This window comes from Nomascus leucogenys, unplaced genomic scaffold (assembly GCF_006542625.1).
Source record: "Nomascus leucogenys isolate Asia unplaced genomic scaffold, Asia_NLE_v1 001652F_28979_qpd_obj, whole genome shotgun sequence".
Lineage (NCBI taxonomy): Eukaryota > Metazoa > Chordata > Mammalia > Primates > Hylobatidae > Nomascus > Nomascus leucogenys.
Window position 1 is genome coordinate 13661 of NW_022097888.1, and position 15315 is coordinate 28975.

The 15315-nt window shown below is 45.2% G+C and overlaps 1 pseudogene; it reads right to left on the minus strand.

The window, feature by feature from the left end:
- Positions 1-7588: 7588 nt before the first annotated feature.
- LOC115834393 lies at positions 7589-14720 on the minus strand (annotated as a pseudogene).
- Between the last annotated feature and the right edge of the window lie 595 nt (positions 14721-15315).

Consider the following 15315-nt stretch of genomic DNA (forward strand, 5'->3'; position numbering starts at 1 on the left):
TATTTTTGTGATGGAAATAAAATAGACAGGCAGATTTAAAAATAATAATAATTGTATATATGGTCCATACTCAGATGTCCTGATTTTACGTTAACTTTGGTAATTTGAATATATCAATAAATTTGTCTACTTATATTTGTCAAATTTGGGGACATAAAGTTGTTCAGAGAGCCAGACGCAGTGACTCACACCCGGAATCCCGGCAACTCCAGGCTGAGATGGGAGGGTCACTTGAGGCCAGGAGTTCAAGACCAGCTTGGGCAACATAGCAAAAGCCTGTCTTTAAAAAAAAAAAAAAAAAAAAATTAAGGCTGCTACCGCCAGCCTGTGCCCGCCTGTGTGGCGCTGGCCTGGAGGGGCCGTCGTGGGCTCCAGGTGGAGGCCGCGCCTGTGGAGGGTCGTCCTGGCTCACAGCCGCCATCATGCTGGCGCTCATCTGCCACCTGCCGAACGGTCCCCTTCGCTCGTCCGGGAGGAGGAGATGGAGCTGACGCTCGTGGGCTGCAGTACTCGGGCAAGGCCACCTTCGTCACTTCCATCACGTCAGGTGAATTCAGCGGAGATACGACGGCCACAGTGGGCTTTAGCCCAAGGAAAGTAACTAAACGTCACGTCACAGTAAAGATCCAGGACCGGCCGGGCGGTGGCTCATGCTTGTAATCCCAGCACTTTGGGAGGCCGAGGCAGGTGGATCGCCTGAGGTCAGGAGTTCGAGACCAGCCTGGGCAACAGGGCGAAACCCCATCTCTACTAAAAATACAAAAAATTAGCTGGGGTGGTAGCGGGTACCTGTAATTCCAGCTACTGGGGAGGCTGAGGGAGGAGAATCGCTTGAACCCGGGGGGCGGAGCTTGCAGTGAGCCGAGATCGCGCCACTGCTCTCCAGCCCGGGCGACAGCAACGAGTCAAGGCTATTGTTTACAGTATAGATGCTGCAAGAAGATAGAAGCTTCCCGAAACGAGCTACATAATCTTCAACAAGAGCAAAACTCCATCTCAAAAAAAAAAAAAAATATTGAGACTTGTTTTACCACCCAATTTATTAGTCCATTCTCACATTGCTTTAAAGAACTACCTGAGACTGGGTAATTTATAAAGAAAAGAGGTTTAATTGGCTCATGGTTCCGCTGGCTACACGGGAAGCATGACTGGGGAGACCTCAGGAAATGCACCATCATGGCAGAAGGCAAAGGGGAAGCAGACGCATCCCACATGGCTGGGGCAGGAGGAAGACAGCAAAGGCGCTACACACTTTCAAACTACCCGATCTTGTGGGATGTATCATGACAACAGCAAGGGGGATTCCGCCCCCATGGTCCAGCCACCTCCCACCAGGCCCCCTCCTCCAACATTGGGGATTACGACGTGAGATTTGGGCAGGGACACAAATCCAAACCGTATCACCCAGTATATGGTCTATCTTGCTGAATATACCACGTACACCTAAAAAAAGTATATTTTGCAGTTGTTGGATGTGGTGTTCTACAAATGTCAATTAGATTGAGGTGGCTGACACAGTGGTTCAAATAATTTGCCCTGATTTTTTTTTGTCTAGTTTCTCTATTTACTGCTAAGAAATGGGTGTTAAAATCTATTTTAATGGCAGAATTTTCATTTCTTTTTCATGTATTTTAAGGTGCAAACGTATTTATGTGTGCTATCTTCCTGAATGGCTCTCTTTACAGTTATAAAATGTTCCTACCTTTATGGTACTATCTGTTCGAAGTCTATTTAATCTGACATTTATATAACCATTCCAATCATACTATGCTAGTGTACATGTTGTATTTTTTCCCCTTTCAAATCGTCTGTCTTTAAAGTTTCTTATAGGCAGCACATAAATGGGCCTTGATTGCTTTTTAATTGTCAGTCTTGATTAGAATGTTAACATGTCAATAATATAATTATTGATATGGCTGGATGCATGCCACTTTACCAGTTTTTTTGTTTGTTCCTCTTTTGGTTCCTGCCAATTCTTTCCCTTTTGAGGTCACTTCTCCAAGTTTTACTCCCCTCCACAGTTTGCCTACCTTTGTTTACGTCTCAGGTTTGGGAGAGTTTTCGCCCTGTCTTACTGAGCTTATGGCTGTAAGCAGCAGGAGGGATAGGTTGTAGGAGGCTTATGTGGTGACCGTGGAACCAGAGCCCCTATATATGCTTTTAGGAAGATCTGGTATATAATTCTTTTATGCACAGACAACTTTGAAAGTGTACGTAAGAAATTGGTAAATGGCCAGGCCCAGTGGCTCACACCTGTAATCCCAGCACTTTGGGAGGCTGAGGCAGGTGTATTACTTCAGTCCAAGAGTTTAAGACCAGCCTGGGTAACAAGGCAAAACCCCATCTCTCAAAAAATACAAAAATTAGCTGGGCATGGTGGAGCCTGTCTGTAGTCCCAGCTGCTCTCAGGAGGCTTAGGTAGGATAGCTGGAACCCAGGAGGTGGAGGCTGCAGCAAGCTGAAATCATGCCACTGCAATCCAGCCTGGGTGACACAGCGAGACCATCTCAAAATAAAAAAAGAAAAATTGGTAACTGTGGAGATTTAGAGGGATGACAACTCTGGAGACCAAGAGGAAAATACTTTTTAATACAGACTTTTCTGCACTTTGACCGTATGTGAATATTTTCAAAAAAGGCATTAAAAATTATACAAAGCTGGCCAGGTGCAGTGGCTCATGCCTTTAATCCCAGCACTTTAAGAGGCCAAGGCGGGCGGATCACCTGAGGTCAGGAGTTTGAGACCAGCCTGGCCAACATGGTGAAACCCCATCTCTACTAAAAATACAAAAATTAGCCGGGCGTGATGGCACGCGCCTGTAATCTCAGCTACTGGGCAGGCTGAGGCAGGAGAATCGCTTGAACCTGGAAGGCAGAGGTTGCAGTGAGCTGAGATCACGCCACTGCACTCCAGCCTGGGCAACAAGAATGAAACTCCATTTCAGAAAAAAAAAAAAGAAAATTATACAAAGCTGTCCATTTGGGGTGGATTAAGCATGAGGCAGCTTAAAGGGCAAATGCAGCAAACTACAAAGGCTTTATCTAACTCAGCACCTAAATCTGTTGACAGCCACAAGGAAGACATTGGTATCTGATACTGAATTCTAGGCAAAGCTGTCTTGCAGATAACCAGGTGTCTTACAAATATTTGTTTAGGGCAGCTTCCTAGCCCATGACCTTCTTTCACATAGGCAGTTTCTCCTGTAGAATACAGCAGTTTAATAATCATCTTGCTTCTCAAGGGCATGCATGTGGCTAATTTGGACTGGGGAAAGCTGGGGCATAGGTGAGGCAATTAGAAGGCTTCCCAATTCTAGGGGCCACAATTTTTGTGGCCATACTTAAGAATCCTGGCTGGCACTTGTAGCAATGGGATGCAATTGTGTAATGGATTTTTTGGTAACCACACGGTAGAAGGCCAAAATAAGAAAACTCTGAACAATGACACCTTTTGCTATAGAGCTGGTGTCCACTAACCATGTGGCTGCTGAGTCCCTGCAACGTGGCCAAAACTGAGATGTGCGCTGCTTGAGGTACAAGGGAATTTGAAGACGTGGTATGGAGCGCGCCTGTAATCCCAGCCTCTCAGGAGGCTGAGGCACAAGAATTGCTTCAACTTGGGAGGTGAGGGTTGCAGTGAGTTGAGATCGCGCCACTACACTCCAGCCTAGGCGATGGAGTGAGACTGTCTCAAAAAATAAAAAATAAAAATAAAAAAAGGCAGGGCGTGGTGGTGGCTCACACCTGTCATCCCAGCACTTTGGGAGGCTGAGGTGGGCAGATCACTTGAAGTCAGGAGTTCGAGACCAGCCTGGCCAACATGGTGAAAACCCATCTCTACTAAAAATACAAAAACTAACCAGGCATGGTGGCCCACACTTGTAATCCCAGCTGCTCAGGAGGCTGAGGCAGGAGAATCACTTGAACCCAGGAGGTGGGGGTTGCAGGGAGCCGAGATAGCGCCACTGCACTCCAGCCTGGACGACAGCAAAGATTCTGTCTCAAAAATAAATAAAATTACGTATGTGGTACATGGTGACAATATATTGTATATTTAGAAATTGCCAATAGAGGCCGGGCATGGTGGCTCACGCCTGTAATCCCAACACTTTGGGAGGCTGAGGCAGGTAGATCACCCGAGATCAGGAGTTCAAGACCAGCCCGGCCAACATGGCAAAACCCCATGTCTACTAGAAATATGAAAATTAGCCAGGTGTGGTGGCAGGCACCTGTAATCCCAGCTACTCGGAGGCTGAGGTAGGAGAATTGCTTGGGTGGAGGCTGCAGTGGGCTGAGATTGCCCACTTAGAAGACAGCAGCAATCACGTACCTTGGTATTTACCTAAAGAGCTTTAGACCTATGTTCGCAGAAAAAATATACACACAGGTGCTTATCAGTTTATTCATAACTGCCAAAACTTAGAAGCAAGATTACTTAGTAAGTAGGTGAGCTAGATAAACTATGGTAACTGCAGACAACAGAACATTGTTCTGTGCTAAAAAGAAATGAGGTATCATGTCATGAAGACATGGAGGAAACAAATGCTACTGCTTAGTGAAAGAGGCCAATCTGAAAAGGCTATTTTCTGATTCCAACTGTATGACATTCTGGAAAAGGTAAAATTATGGATATAGTAGGATCTGTGGTTGCCAGGGCCTTACAGAAGAGATGGATGAATAGGCAGAGCACAAGATTTACGGCAATAAAAACTATTCTGTAAGCTACTAGGATGATATTACACATTTGTCGAAAACCGTAGAACAAACCCTAATGTAAACAGTAGACTAATGAGGCTGACGGTGCTAATGGTGCACCCGTGCAGGCTGCCCATCGTGACAAATGTGCCGCTCTGGCGCAAGCTGTGGACAGTCATGGAGGATGTGTAAGTGGCAGAAACAGTGGATGTGTGGGAATTCTGTTTAATTTTGCTATGAGCCTAAAACTGCTCTTTTTAAAAAATTTATCTAAAAAATGACAACTCAGTGTTTAAGTATTTTATTAAATCAGATAAGGAATCTCCACATTGTTGCACATAACAGCTTTTATACAATGCTAAGGACATATCATTTGTTTACAAAGAAAGTCTAAAATTTCAAGAACATTCAAAGAGCTAACACAGTAAAGGTCATGCAAGTTCTAGAAGAGTGAATCATGACAGAACTCATTCATTTTATCCGTCACCTCCAAAAGGCCCAACTCCTTAACGAGAAGACAGCTCAAGCCCACGAGCTTGTCACTAGTCTGGTATTTCATTCAGGAATATTGAGCCTGTCACCACGTACTGGCTTGATCGGAAGTAACTCAACCCTAACTATAGAAAGGGTTTTCTGAAGAGACTTACTGCTGCAAAATGGATGCCCTTTATTCATATCGTGTTAGACTATGAGTATGTCACATGCTTTCATTTAAGTATGTATGCGTAATACCCAAACCAGGAATCTCAGCTATGACCTTTTCACTTAGCTACACTAAATGTCAGTCCAAGATAAAAGAGGAGATTAAAGATAAAACTGAAGATTAAAGAGACTGTGAGTAGTGAAACATTCGAGTGAGGCTGTCAATCTAGGTAAGTGACACTAAGAAGCTTAAGATATCCTACGAACTTTTTCCTAGGAGGCAGTTTCAAACTGCCCTATGACAAACAGCTGATTATCACGTTTATAATGATGGTTCACTCATGTAGCTTCGAACTTATTCATACCTACATTTAATTTATAACCACGAATGGGTAGGCAGACGTGTCAAAGACCTTCGGGGGACTCTCCTCCCCACACCCTTCACTCCCACACCCCCCAAACCTTCTATACAGAGTCCCCTGCTTTAAGTCAAAAGGTCAATTCTGGATTAAAACTTGTCCGCACTAAGTTTATAGGAGGTAACATGCAAATAAGGTGATAAGGTTAAAATGACTTGTCAATAGCAATTATAAATGTATGCTACTATCTCATTAAGTAGAGGACCTGGAGAAACCATAAAGATAGGAAAAACCCACGCTAAACTTTCAAATTTTGTAGTAATTTCATTTTACAGTGGTTGAATTTACCCACCAAATGCTTAATGACCACAAAATGTTTCTTCAACTAAAACTAAAAGATAGGGAATTATAGGAGTTGGGATACATGTTAGATACTAACGATCTTCAAGCTTTGAAGATGTCATTGCATGAAGAAATTACGGGAAACACTGTTCCCGATAATTACTTACACCCTTAGTGTAACATATGGAGATCACTGTCTCCGATACAGACACTGTGGTAGGTAAAAACTACCTTGTTCTTTATACATTATGGAAGACACTGCTCCCGATAATGTGTTAGGATTGTGACAAAGGTACTGGAAATTTTGCAAAATGGGAATTATAGTTATACCTTGGATAAACTGAGCTATAAAATTTTGCAGGAGTACTACCACAGCCTTTAAGTGACATTTAGTTATAACTTGTCACAATTCATTGCATTTAGGAAAACTAGCATTCTTATCTGGTCAGCGCTCGCTTCTTAGCAACCCCTAATTAAATTTAATTCATCTCTAAATCTTAGCTTCAACTTTATTCAATTACATTTGGCTGGCGGCTGTTTTCTAAAACCCTTAAGTGTTGACCATAAATGCAAAACTTCCAGTATCTGTTGGGTTTATTAGCAGATGCTGCTTTTATTTAAAAAAAACCGACAGTATAACTGTCATAATTATGGAAGGCACTGCTTCCGATAATTATATTCTATAAAAAAAACACCATTTATAGTGAACTCTGTCACTGATAAATAAACAATAAATATCTCAGTGCCAAAAGGACAGAAAGCTCTCCCCTAAGATTAACACTTGGCCAAAATTTGGCAGCATATTATTCTTTAAAGTCTGACAAACTGAGTCTGCAACTAAACACCTGAAACTGGTTCTCTTTCAATGTGCTTTGGAAGAAACAAAAATAACAAAGAACTAAATGGAGGCTTATGGGGAAGGGACAGAGGAAAAGAAAATATACTAAGTCTTTGGCTTCTGGTCCCTCTTTTCATAAATGACATTGAGGTTAACATATTAAGGCCTTATTCCTGCAATCAACAGTTGAACCTCATTTTATCCAGCAGAAGGACCTCCATTTCAGACCTCATTGGCAAGAAAACAAGCCCATCTCTTCTGAAAGTTAACTGTTTCTTTCAGGAATAAGGACACCAGCTACATTCCTTATGGAAAGGCTTAGATCTCATTTGGAGAAGGTCTTTCAACCCAGTATCTCCTATTTAGCATCAAATGAAGTTGGAGGATCACTCGAAGTAAGCAACCACTTACAACCTTCAGCAGAGACCAGCCCTTAGGAGTCAGAGAGATCATGCACATAACTGGTTTCTGACATTTTCGTTAACAACACAGGAAAGAGGCAGTTCCCATTACAAAGCACTTAAATTCTAGAGATAGGGGAATATTCCATCATGGACATTTTTTAAGTGGTTATTCACTTTAACTTGAAGTACAGGTTATCTACCCTGTATTAAAAGCTGCTGCCTAAAGACATCTAGTAGTACCAAGATGATGGGATGGAATTCTAACATCAGGTTTTGTAGCCTACTGAAATTTAGCACAATCAGCACAAGTCTAGAAACCAGACTACCCTGCTGTTCTGATGGAAGCTATGGGTATCACATTTAAAACTCATTGTCAATGTCCCAAACGTCACCAGAGAGGGCATTTGCAGCTCCCTGAATAGTCCAAGTAGCTAGAGCCAACTGGTTTCTGAACAGCGTTTCATTAAAAGCACCGTTATTTGTTTACACAGTTTCAAGTTCTCCAGTAAAGCTGACAGCGTGTGAGAGCCGGAGCCCCAGAAGACATGACGGAAAGGAGACTCTTTTGGAGATACGTAGGGAGAGAGGAAGTGATACTCCACCTACGAAAACAACACACAAGGCAGTTTCACAGCCCTGTGACTTTTGTAGTAAAACAACTGTTCACTTCAAATGTAAAATGTCCCAAATTTAAGAATGCTGATCAGACTTTTATTTTTTTTTGAGACAGAGTTTCGCTCTTGTTGCCCAGACTGGAGTGCAACGGCGCGATCTCGGCTCACGGTACCCTCCACCTCCCGAGTTCAAGCGATTCATGCTGGGATTACAGGCGTGAGCCACCGTGCCCAGCTTTTTTTTTTTTTTTTTTGAGACAGAGTTTCGCTCTTGTTGCCCAGCTGGAGTACAATGGCGCAATCTCAGCTCACTGCAACCTCCTCTCCTGCCTCAGCCTCCTGAGCAGCTGGAATTACAGGCATGCACCACCACGCCCAGCTAATTTTGTATTTTTAGTAGAGATGGGGTTTCTCCATGTTGGTCAGGCTGGTCTTGAACTCCCAACCTCAGGTGATCCGCTCACCTCAGCCTCCCAAAGTACTGGAATTACAGGCATGAGCCACTGCACCCAGCCAACTGATCAGACTTTCTATAGCAGAGTAAGGAAAAAGAATGCTGAGAACCAGGCTAATGCTAATCTTCTAAGGTTAAATTCTAAAGGAGGCTGGGCACAGTGGTTCACGCCTGTAATACCAGCACTTTGGAAGGCTGAGGCAGGTGGATCACCTGAGGTTGGGAGTTCGAGACCGGCCTGGCTAACATGGTGAAACTCCGTTTCTACTAAAAATACAAAAAATGAGCCGGGCGTGGTGGTGGCACCTGTAATCACAGCTACTCAGGAGGCTGAGGCAGGAGAATCACTTGAACCCGGAGGCGGAGGTGCGGTGAGCTGAGATTGTGCCACTGCACTCCAGCTTGGGCAACAACAGTGAAATTCTGTCTCAAAAAAAAAAAAAAAAAAAAAAATTTTTAAAGGAAACTGATTGATTTACAAATGAAAACTTTAAATGTGTTCAGATTCTTTTCCCCATTGGAGCATACATGGAAGGTTTACAGCAAGTCTCTTCCAAAAAGACTAGGTTTGACTAAGGTCTGAATTAGACAGCAGAAACAGAAAATGACAGCTAAACCATTAATGCTCCCTTCTTAAAGGAATTCTAGACTCCTAGAGTTTGTCCACTTTGCAGAAGTGTAAGATTTATCAATTATTTTACACATACTTTAGTTCCTCCTTTCCCAAAAGTTCACTTACTCTCATGACACGATCATTGAGTTCTTCATGACAAATCTGTCTGTTTTCTCAGCATTCCCGAAATCTGTTGTTAGTCTGGAAGTAGCACGGAAAAAGTCTCCACGAGCAGAATACAGCCACTGTAAACTCAGGCCCATTTCCTGAAACAGACATTATTCACTATGAGAAGTTTTATTTCTAAGGACATTCTTTTGTATGCCTTTCTAATTTAACATGTGTTAAGTAAGATTCTGATAAAAGGAACTCGCAGATAAGCTCAAGACTCCGAAAGCACCTTGCTCAGGGGTTCCAAGCTCTATGGACTGTGAAATACGCTCATATTTGAGCCCAGCATGTAAGAAAACCATTCTCATTAAGAAATTGAACATAATTATATACTCCTATGTACTATATTGTTTCCCGTTCAGTTCTCCTTTTGGGGGAAAACGTCCCTATAGGGGAGAACATTTTGGTTCAATGTACTTCAGGATCCAGTTATTTCCATCTGGTAAGTTCCATTTTCAACAGCTACAATTAGTTTCAAGAAAGACATAAGAGGCCGGGCGCGGTGGCTCATGCCTATAATCCCAGCACTTTGGGAGGCCGAGGTGGGCGGATCACCTGAGGTCAGGAGTTCAAGACCAGCATGGCCAATAATGGTAAAACCCCGGCTCTACTAAAAATACAAAAAATTAGCTGGGCGTGGTGGTGGGCACCTGTGTCCCAGCTACTCGGGAGGCTTAGGCAGGAGAATGGCGTGAACCCAGGAGGCACAGCTTCAGTGAGCTGAGATCTCGCCACTGCACTTCAGCCTGGCCAACGTGGTAAAATCCCGGCTCTACTAAAAACACAATAACTATCTGGGCATGGTGGCACACGCCTGTAATCCCAGCCACCTGGGGAGCTGAGACAGGAGAATTGCTTGAACCCGGGAGGTGGAGGTTGCAGTGAGCCGAGATCATGTCATCGCACCCCAGCCTGGGGGACAAGAGCGAGACTTCGTCTCTCAAAAAAAAAAATAAAAATAAAAAAAATATAAAAAGATTTGGTTATCAGTGATTTACTTCAATTAAGAGATCTGTTAAAAATCAACTCCTAGTACCATAAAACCATCTGGAAGCTACTTAATATTAGTTTTATTAATTTATTTAAAGATGGGATTTTGCTATGTTGCCTGGGCTGGGCTCCAGCAATCCTCCTGCCTCAGCAGAAGTAGTTGGTGCTACGGGTATGCACCACCTCACTCTGTTTATCTTCATTTAATGGACTATTGAATTTTAGATGCGCAGATCAATACGAGATAGAATCCTGCTAGCTGTGCTGTCTTTCCATCTGTGTCACGTCCGAGAGGCACACAGCCCAACTCCTTGCTGAGATCTTCATATTCCGTGTCCTACTGACGGCTGCCTGGGAGACATGAGTGACAGAAAACCCGACACTGCTCTGGATTCTGAAACACTTGCTGAGCTCTGTCCTAGGTCCCTAATCCACAAGCCTCCCAACTTCTCTCAAACAAGTTACCAATTCTATATACCAATTCTACCTCAATTCACTTTAAAATGTACTATGGCTACAATCACCCTTCCACAGGAACACACAGGAACACATCACACTTCAAAATACTTGACATTCAGCAATGAAAACATAATTGGAATCAGTGCTCACCTTTATGTCTGCTCTGTATTGGTTCAGATCCCTCACAAAGGAAGTAGTTGGCTGTTGTACCTCTCAGAGTCCAGGTTCAATTCAACATCATGGGTTAGTTTAATCACCAACTGACCAGCGACCTCTGCAGCTGCTCGTGCCACTTTGTTCAACTCAGGAATCCTCTCAATCAGTTCCTTATAGGTGTCCATGGTGGTACCCAAATAAGGATAATCTGTGTCCTGCAAGAAAACGCAAGGCTCTGGTACTCACGTGAATTCTAAGAGCAAGAGCCTCACATTCTGGCTTCGCCATCGAGGTAACAGTGACTACAGTTCCCGCCTTGCTTCTAACATATTCCTACCCCGATTTACCCCAATTTATCTCGTTATCTGTTGCTTTAAGTACATTCTTGCTACTTCTCTGAATCTAACCTACTCCTAGAGTGACTAGTTTCTTCCACGTTCTACAGAATCCCTGTTCTATCGTATCATATGCCCTGAATAGACTTCTAGCCAAATTCCTTAAGGCTGTATGTTTTTTCTCTCTGGGAAGTGTGGGCCTTTATCAATGAAAAAAGAGAACATACATGAAACATTACTTGAGACAAGTCTCACTCTGTCACCCAGGCTGGAGTGCGGTGATGCAATCACGACTCCCTGCAGCCTTGAGACGAGGTCTCTCTGTCACCCAGGCTGGAGTGCGGTGATGCAATCACGACTCCCTGCAGCCTTGAGACGAGGTCTCTCTGTCACCAGGCTGAGTGGTGATGCAATCACGGCTCCCTGCAGCCTTGAGACGAGTCTCTCTGTCACCCAGGCTAGAGTGTGGTGATGCAATCATGGCTCCCTGCAGCCTTGAGACGAGGTCTCTCTGTCACCCAGGCTAGAGTGGTGATGCAATCAGGCTCCCTGCAGCCTTGAGACGAGGCCTCACTCTGTCACCCAGGCTAGAGTGCGGTGATGCAATCACGGCTCCCTGCAGCCTTGAGACGAGGTCTCTCTGTCACCCAGGCTAGAGTGGTGATGCAATCACGGCTCCCTGCAGCCTTGAGACGAGGTCACTCTGTCACCCAGGCTAGAGTGTGGTGATGCAATCACGGCTCCCTGCAGCCTTGAGACGAGGTCTCTCTCACCCAGGCTGAGTGTGTGATGCAATCACGGCTCCCTGCAGCCTTGAGACGAGGTCACTCTGTCACCCAGGCTAGAGTGGTGATGCAATCACGGCTCCCTGCAGCCTTGAGACGAGGTCACTCTGTCACCCAGGCTAGAGTGTGGTGATGCAATCACGGCTCCCTGCAGCCTTGAGACGAGGCCTCACTCTGTCACCCAGGCTAGAGTGTGGTGATGCAATCACGGCTCCCTGCAGCCTTGAGACGAGGTCACTCTGTCACCCAGGCTAGAGTGTGGTGATGCAATCACGGCTCCCTGCAGCCTTGAGACGAGGTCACTCTGTCACCCAGGCTAGAGTGCAGTGATGCAATCACGGCTCCCTGCAGCCTTGAGACGAGGTCACTCTGTCACCCAGGCTAGAGTGTGGTGATGCAATCACGGCTCCCTGCAGCCTTGAGACGAGGTCACTCTGTCACCCAGGCTAGAGTGGTGATGCAATCACGGCTCCCTGCAGCCTTGAGACGAGGTCACTCTGTCACCCAGGCTAGAGTGCAGTGATGCAATCACGGCTCCCTGCAGCCTTGAACGAGGCCTCACTCTGTCACCCAGGCTAGAGTGTGGTGATGCAATCACGGCTCCCTGCAGCCTTGAGACGAGGTCACTCTGTCACCCAGGCTAGAGTGCGGTGATGCAATCACGGCTCCCTGCAGCCTTGAGACGAGGTCACTCTGTCACCCAGGCTAGAGTGCAGTGATGCAATCACGGCTCCCTGCAGCCTTGAGACGAGGCCTCACTCTGTCACCCAGGCTAGAGTGTGGTGATGCAATCACGGCTCCCTGCAGCCTTGAGACGAGGTCACTCTGTCACCCAGGCTAGAGTGTGGTGATGCAATCAGACTCCCTGCAGCCTTGAGACGAGGCCTCACTCTGTCACCCAGGCTAGCGTGTGGTGATGCAATCAAGACTCCCTGCAGCCTTGAGACGAGGCCTCACTCTGTCACCCAGGCTAGAGTGCGGTGATGCTATCATGACTCCCAGCAGCCTTGAGACGAGGTCACTCTGTCACCCAGGCTAGAGTGCGGTGATGCAATCATGACTCCCAGCAGCCTTGAGCTCCTGGCTCAAGTGACCCCCTGCCTCAGCCTCCCAAGGAGCTGGGACTACAGATGCATGCCACTGGGCCAGCTTAATTTAAAACATTTTTTGTAGAGATATAGTCTAGGCACGTTACTCAGGCTGGTGTCACTCCTGGCCTCAAGTGATCTGCCCACCTCAGCCACCCAATGTGCCAGAATTATAGATGTGAGTTACTGCACCCAGTCTGATGAAAATACAGTTCAGCTGGACTGTCCAATAGATAGCCACTGCTCACTCGCTCAAGAAATTCAGCCTCAGATTTTTTGTTGTTGTTAGACAGTCTTGCTCTGTTGCCCAGGCTAGAGTGCAATGGCGCGATCTCGGCTCACTGCAACCTCTGCCCCCCCGGGTTCAAGCAATTCTTCCACCTCAGCCTCCTGAGCAGCTGGGATTACAGGCATGTGCCACGATGCCCAGCTAATTTTTTGTATTTTTAGTAGAGATGGGGTTTAACCATGTTGGCCAGGGTGGTCTTGAACTCCTGACCTCAAGTGATCCAGCCGCCTTGGCCTCCCAAATGCTGAGATTACAGGTATGACCCACCACACTCAGCCAAGCCTCATTATTAAAACTCATAAAGAAGTTTTAGCAATAAACTCAAATGCTAATTAAGCTAATTGAGATTAACACGTCTCTGTTAAAAATGATAATGAAGGAACATGCAATAATTACATTTGTATAACTTCTTTTTTTTTTTTCTGAGACAGGGTCTTGCTCTGTCACCCAAGCTGGAATGCAGTGGCTACATCTCAGCTCACTGCAATCTCTGCCTCCCAGGTTCAAGCGATTCTCCTGCCTCAGCCTCCTGAGTAGCTGGGGTTACAGGTGCTTGCCACCACGCCCGGCTAATTTTTGTATTTTAGTAGAGACAGGGTTTCACCATGTTGGCCAGGCTGGTCTTGAACTCCTGACCTGGGTGATCCGCCTGCCTTGGCCTCCCAAGTGCTGAGATTACAGGCGTGCACTACCGCGCCCAGCCCAAAAAGCCCAGTTTTTAGACCAACACTCCCATTTCTGACTCAAAGGTCTGAGGTGGACCTGAAAGTTTGCATTTGTAACAGTTCCTGATGCTACTGATCTGGGGGCCACATTGAGAACTACCCACTGCTCTAGACAAGGCAATCATGCTCACTGTGTAACTTGACCGACTATTTAAAGGAAGGTTAAGATACAGGCTGAGGGCGATGGCTCATGCCTGTAGCCACAGCATTTTGGGCAGCTGAAGTAGAATGCTTGAACTCAGGAGTTCGAGACCAGCCTGGGCAACATGGCAAAACCCCATCTCTACAAAAAAAGTTAGCCAGGTGGCTGAAGTGGGAGGATCACCTGAGCTCAGGAGGTCAAGGCTGCAGTGAGCCAAGATTGTGCCACTGCACTCCAGCCTGGGCAATAGAGTGAGACCCTGTCTCAAAAAAAAAAAAAAAAAAGCTTTCTTCCACTTCAAAGTAGTTTACCTGGCCAGGCCCATGTCTGTAATCCCAGGCCGAGGCAGGTGGATCGCCTGAGGTCAGGAGTTCGAGACCATCCTGGCCAACATAGTGAAGCCCTGTCTCTACTAAAAATACAAAAAATTAGCTGGGCATGGTAGTGAGCACCTGTAATCCCAGCTACTCAGGAGGCTAAGGCAGGAGAATCGCTTGAATCTGGGAGACAGAGGTTGCAGTGAGCCGAGATCGTGCCATTGCACTCCAGCCTGGGCGACAAGAGCAAAAACTCTATCTCAAAAAAAAAAAAAAAAAAAAAAAAAGTTTACCTGAATTCATAAACAGCTAATGAAAGGGATACTTACCAAGAACTGCTTTATCCAGATAATATAAGTGAAAGCCTTTAAATGCAAGGACGAAAGGTATCCCTAGAAGAGAAGGGAAAACACTAATAAGTATAAATCTGTTTATTATCACATACAGTAGCATTAGGGATTCATTTTCAATTCTGGACTCTATTGAGACTAAACGCAAAGGCAAAAATGGTAAAAATCAAACCTATAAAAACATCATTTCTGGATGACAGCCTAAGCCCACAAGCTCAGGTGTCCAATAGGGGAATGGATGATAAAGAATACCTCTAGCCATTCAGTGGCACCAACCGATCCAAAGTCTCCAGCACTCCAACTGGCAAAGATAATGCTTCTGCTGGGCTGAAACCCATCTGAAAGAGAAGAAAGTTAGCTTTACCTTAGGAAAGGTTATACACAGACAAGGATAGAAGGTATCCCACTTAAGATGAATCAGAAGGTCTAATTCCAAATAGCAGATTCCAAAATCTTTTTTTTCTGAGCCAAAAAAAAAAAAAAAGAGTAACAAAATCTTTTTTGAGACCCCAGGTAAAAGAATAAAAGAATAGGAATAATTTTTTTAA